Source organism: Theropithecus gelada, chromosome 19 (genome assembly GCF_003255815.1).
Source record: "Theropithecus gelada isolate Dixy chromosome 19, Tgel_1.0, whole genome shotgun sequence".
Lineage (NCBI taxonomy): Eukaryota > Metazoa > Chordata > Mammalia > Primates > Cercopithecidae > Theropithecus > Theropithecus gelada.
In genome coordinates, this window is record NC_037687.1 from 11,314,207 (window position 1) to 11,320,206 (window position 6,000).

General features: G+C 51.0%; 1 protein-coding gene across 5 annotated transcripts in view; it reads right to left on the minus strand.

Moving 5' to 3' along the window:
* Positions 1–4,891, minus strand: part of ECSIT (ECSIT signalling integrator) — a 31,204-nt gene extending 26,313 nt beyond the window's left edge. For 3 of the 5 annotated variants that reach the window (XM_025367818.1, XM_025367817.1, XM_025367812.1), the window contains exon 1: positions 4,781–4,891. The gene's annotated coding sequence lies outside the window, so the exon portion shown is untranslated. Of the gene's footprint in view, positions 1–4,441; positions 4,545–4,780 lie in introns of those variants that run through there. The other 2 variants (XM_025367816.1, XM_025367813.1) reach the window with 1 other exon arrangement.
* Positions 4,892–6,000: the final 1,109 nt, after the last annotated feature.

The window sequence follows — 6,000 nt, forward strand, 5'->3', positions numbered from 1 at the left end:
GGCAGGAGAATGGCGTGAACCTGGGAGGCAGAGCTTGCAGTGAGCTGAGATCCGGCCACTGCACTCCAGCCTGGGCGGCAGAGCGAGACTCCGTCTCAAAAAATAAATAAATAAATAAAATAAAATAAAATAAAAAATAAAAAGCACTCCAGCCGGGTGCAGTGGCTCACGCCTGTAATCCCAGCACTTTGGGAGGCTGAGGCAGGTGGATCACGAGGTCAGGAGATCGAGACCATCCTGGCTAACATGGTGAAACCCCGTCATTACTTAAAATACAAGAAAGAGGCCGGGCGCGGTGGCTCAAGCCTGTAATCCCAGCACTTTGGGAGGCTGAGACGGGCGGATCACGAGGTCAGGAGATCGAGACCATCCTGGCTAACCCGGTGAAACCCCGTCTCTACTAAAAAATACAAAAAATTAGCTGGGCGAGGTGGCGGGCGCCTGTAGTCCCAGCTACTCGGGAGGCTGAGGCAGGAGAATGGCATGAACCCAGGAGGCGGAGCTTGCAGTGAGCTGAGATCCGGCCACTGCACTCCAGCCTGGGCGACAGAGTGAGACTCCGTCTCAATAAAAAAAAAAAAAAAATAGGCCGGGCGCGGTGGCTCAAGCCTGTAATCCCAGCACTTTGGGAGGCCGAGGCGGGTGGATCACGAGGTCAGGAGATCGAGACCATCCTGGCTAACACGGTGAAACCCCGTCTCTACTAAAAATACAAAAAAACTAGCCGGGCGTGGTGGCGGGCGCCTGTAGTCCCAGCTACTCGGAGGCTGAGGCGGGAGAATGGCGTGAACCCGGGAGGCGGAGCTTGCAGTGAGCCGAGATCGCGCCACTGCACTCCAGCCTGGGCGACACAGCGAGACTCCGTCTCAAAAAAAAAAAAAATAAAAATAAATAAATAAATAAATAAATAAATAAAATAAAATAAAATAAAATAAAATAAAATACAAAATATTAGCCGGGCGAGATGGTGGGCACCTGTAGTCCCAGCTACTTGGGAGGTTGAGACAGGAGAATGGCGTGAACCCAGGAGGCGGAGCTTACAGTGAGCCGAGACTGCGCCACTGCACTCCAGCCTGGGCAACAGAGCAAGACTCTGTTTCAAAAAAAAAAAAAGAAAATTAACCAGGCATGGTAGTATACACCTGTGTTCTCAGTTCTTCAGGAGGCAGAGGTGGGAGGATCACATGAGCCTGGGAGGTCTACAGTGAACCAAGTTCACGCCACACACTCCAGCCTGAGCAACAGAAGAAGACCCTGACTCAAAACAAAAAAAACAAAAACAAAAAAAACCCACAGCTACTTAAAGTGTGTCCTAGGGACTGGCAGCGTCAGTGACATTTAGAAGTTTATTAGAATAGCAAAATTTGGCCAGGCATGGTGACTCATGCCTGTAATCCCAGCACTTTGGGAGGCCCAGGCAGATGGATCACCTGAGGTCAGGAGTTCGAGACCAGCTCCAACATGGAGAGACCCTGTCTCTACTAAAAAAAAAAAAAAAAATACAGAATTAGCTGGGTGCGGTGGCGCATGCCAGTAATTCCAACTACGTGGAGGCTGAGGCAGGAGAATCGCTTGAACCCAGGAGACAGTGCTTGTGGTGAGCCAAGAGGACAACATTGCACTCTAGCCTGGGCAACAAGAGTGAAACTGTCTCAAAAAAAAAAAAAATAGCAAAATTTATCAGGATGGCAGCCATGAAAGTCAGAATCCACTGAATGTGTACCAACTCACCTGCTAAAAAACAAAACAAAACAAAAAAAAAAAATTATTGGCCCTATCCCAGACCTACTGAATTGGAATCTGCTTTTTTTTTTCCAGATGGAGTCTTGCTCTGTCGCCCCGGTTGGAGTGCAGTGGCGTGATCTAGGTTCACTGCAACCTCCGCCTCCTGGGTTCAAGCAATTCTCCTGCCTCAACTTCTGGAGTAGCTGGGATTACAGGCAGGCACCACCACACCTGACTAATTTTTGTATTCTTAGTAGAGATGGGATTTCACCATGTTGGTCAGGCTGGTCTTGAACTCTTTACTTCATGATCCACCCACCTTGGCCTCCCAAAGTGCTGGGATTACAGTTTTGAGAGCAACCACTCTCAAACACCTGGCTAACACGGTGAAACCTCGTCTCTACTAAAACTACCAAAAATTAGCCGGGCGTGGTGGCAGGCGCCTGTAGGCCCAGCTACTCGGGAGGCTGAGGTGGGAGAATGGCGTGAACCTGGGAGGTGGAGCTTGCAGTGAGCCAAGATTGCGCCACTGCACTCCAGCCTGGGCGACAGAGCCAGACTCTGTCTCAAAAAGAAAGAAAGAAAAAAAAAAAAACTAGTCTGGGTGACTATTTCCAAATCCATCCCAAATGCACCTCTTTCTGTCTGAAGCCACCATCTCAATCTATGACTTGGATACCTATCAAGCCTCCCACATCTGCCCTTCCCGCCTCCAGTCAGTTCTCCCCACTATGGCCAGAGGGAGCTTTTTTTTTTGCGGGGGAGACAGAGTCTCATTCTGTTGCCCAGGCTGGAGTGCAGTGGCACGATCTCAGCTCAGTGCAACCTCCGCCTCCCCAGTTCAAGTTGATTCTCATGCCTAGGCCTCTCGAGTAGCTGAGACTACAGGTGTGTACCACCACACCCAGCTAATTTTTTGTATTTTAGTAGAGATGGTGTTTCATCATGTTGCCCAGGGTGGTCTTGGACTCCTGAGCTCAAGCAATCCACCCATCTTGGCTTCCCAAAGTGTTAGGATTACAGGCATGAGCCATCATACCCAGCCAGAGGGAGCTTTTAAACTAAACTTAGGTCAGGCGTGGTGGCTCACGCCTGTAATCCCAGCACTTTGGGAGGCTGAGTCGGGTGGATCACGAGGCCAGGAGTTCAAGACCAGCTTGGCTGAGATGGTGAAACCCCATCTCTACTAAAAATACAAAAATTAGCCAGGAGTGGTGGTAGGCGCCTGCAATCCCAGTTGCTCCGGACATTGCCCTCCAGCCTGGGTGACAGAGTGAGACTCCATCTCTAAATAAATAAACAAACAAACTAACTAAAACTAGTGATTTCTGCCTAAAATTGCTAACGGCACATCACACTTAAAATCAGGGACTGGGCACACTGGTTCATGCCTGTAATCCCAACACTTTGGAAGACCAAGGTAAGAGGATCACTTGAGCCCAGGAATTCAAGACCAGCCTGGGCAACATAGCGAGACCCCATCTCCACAAAAAAATTAAAAATTATCCAGGCATGGTGGCGAATGCCTGTCATCTCAGGTACTCAGGAGACTGAGGCTGGAGGATCCTTTAAAGTCAGTAGTTAGAGGTTGCAGTGAACTATGACTGCACTTGTGAATAGCAACTGCACTCTAGCCTGGGCAACATACTGAGATCCTGTCTCTAAAAATAAATACGCAGGGAGCAGTGGCTCATGCCTATAATCCTAGTGCTTTGGAAGGCCAAGTGGGGAGGATCACTGCAGCCCAGGAGTTCAAGACCAGCTCGGACAATATAGCAGGACACGATCTCTACAAAAATTGTTTTAAAAAATTAGCTGGACCTGGTGGTGTGCACCTGTAGTCCCAGCTACTGGGAAAGCTGAGGCAGGAGAATCACTTGAGCCATGGAGTTTGAGGCTGCAGTGAGCTATGATTGCACTACTGCACTCCAGGCTTGGCAAACAAGGGAAATCCTGTCTCTAAAAAATAAAAATAAATAAATAAAATCAGACAGGGTCTACCCCTCTCAACTCAACTCCTACCACTGGCAGCTTCAGCTACACTGTTTCTGAAATAAACTAAGTTTAACCCATCTCAGAACCTTTGTACTCGCTTTTCTCTCTGTCTAGAGCTTTCTTCCTCCAGATCTGCCCACAGCTGTCTCTGGTCATTTCAATGAAAGGTCTTCTTTGACCACCTCCCATTCCCCATAGTTTTCTAAAAGCCCTCATCAACCTATTAATTTTTGTTTGTTTGTTTCTGAGACAGGGTCCTGCTCTGTCCCCCAGGCTGGAGTGCAGTGGCACAATCACGGCTCACTACAGCCTTGACCTCCTGGGCTCAAGCAATCCTCCCACCTCAGCTTTCCGAGTAGCTAGGACTATAGGCGTGCACCACAATGCCCGCATAATTTTTTGTAGAGAACAGGGCCCTGCTATGTTGCCAAGGCTGGTCTCGAACTCCTGGGCTCAAGCGAAATTCCCGACACCATTAACGCATTTTTAGTAACTTATCAGTATCTGAAATCACCTGTTTCGTTTATTTGTGATTTGTTAAAAGTCTGGTTCCCCCAGGAGATGAAGGATTTTTATCTATCTTCCTCATGGCTGTGTCTCCAGCACCCAGGACAGTGCCTGGTATACAGTAGATGCCTAACAAGTATCAACCGAACGGAAACAAGAGCTCAATTTCAACAAAACACCTATAAATCTGAACCCCGAGGTACAGTGTACGTACAGCAGCTCTGAAACCGGCTGCCAGGATTCTGGGTCTCTTGGGGGAAACAGGCAGACGTAGATTCCAATTCCTGCCCGGTTGCCGACTTGCGGCGTGACCTCAGGCGAGGACTTTAATCTGGGTCAGTTGTTTCATCTGCAAAACCGGAGACTGGGGGCGTGAGGCGGCTGCCACAAGAGGGGCGGCCTTTCCCAGCGCGTCCCCGCCCCCACTACGAAAGGTCACGGTGCCCTGGCCCTGCAGCTGGGTCCCTCCAGGGCCGCCCTCTCGCGCTGCCGGGTCCTGAAGGGTCCGCTTAGAGCCCAGCAGTTCGCGCTCGCCTACCCGCGTGCGACCTACCTACTCACGCGGCCAGCCGCGGACTCCAGGCCAGCTCTGTCTTCTTGCTGGGCGCCGCCATATTGGCCCAGAGAGCGTCCGGGTCAGGGAGCGCCAGGGAGGCAGCTAATCAAGAAAGCTGGTGTAATAGGTCCCGCCCACAAAGCGAGGTGCGCCAATAGGAAGGCGGAAGGGCCTTACACCCGCCTCATAACGAGCTAGGCCCCGCTTCTAATGAGTCAAGTGTCACTCCAGGCCTGGGAACCTTGAAATGGCCTGGGAGGCTGGACTTGGGAGTCTGTGAATCCAGCCGCAGGCCCCAGGGGCTGAAATGAGAAAATGAATTAAAAAAAAGTGAAAGGAGGCCGGCACGGTGGCTCATGCCAGTAATCCCAGCCCTTTGGGAGGCCAGGAATTCGAGACCAGCCTGGGCAACATAGCGAGACACCCTTCTCTACAAAAAAGTTAAAAATTAACTGGGCGCAATGGCGCGTGCTCATAGTCCCAGTATTCGGGAGGCTGAAACGGGAGGATCGCTTGAGCCCTGGAGGTCGAGGCTACAGTGAGCCATGATTGCACCACTGCACTCCAGCCTGGGCAACAGAGTGAGACCCTATTTCTAAAAATAGTAATAATAAATAAACAGGGCCGGGCGTGGTGGCTCACGCCTGTAATCCAGGCACTTTGGGAGGCCGAGGAGGGCGGATCACCTGAGGTCAGGAGTTCGAGACCAGCCTGGCCAACATGATGAAACCCCGTCTCTACTAAAAATACAAAAGTAGCAGGGCATGGTGGTGGGCTCCTGTAATCCCAGCTACTCAGGAGGCTGAGGAAGGAGAATCGCTTGAACCCGGGAGACGGAGGTTGCAGTGAGCCAGGATCACTCCACTGCACTCCAGCCTCAGCAACAGAGCGAGACTCTGTCTCAAAAAATAAATTAAATAAGGCCGGGCGCGGTGGCTCAAGCCTGTAATCCCAGCACTTTGGGAGGCCGAGACGGGTGGATCACGAGATCAGGAGATCGAGACCATCCTGGCTAACACGGTGAAACCCCGTCTCTACTAAAAAATACAAAAAACTAGCCGGGCGAGGTGGCGGGCGCCTGTAGTCCCAGCTACTCGGGAGGCTGAGGCAGGAGAATGGCGTAAACCCAGGAGGTGGAGCTTGCAGTGAGCCGAGATCCGGCCACTGCACTCCAGCCTGGGGGACAGAGCGAGACTCCGTCTCAAAAAAAAAAAAAA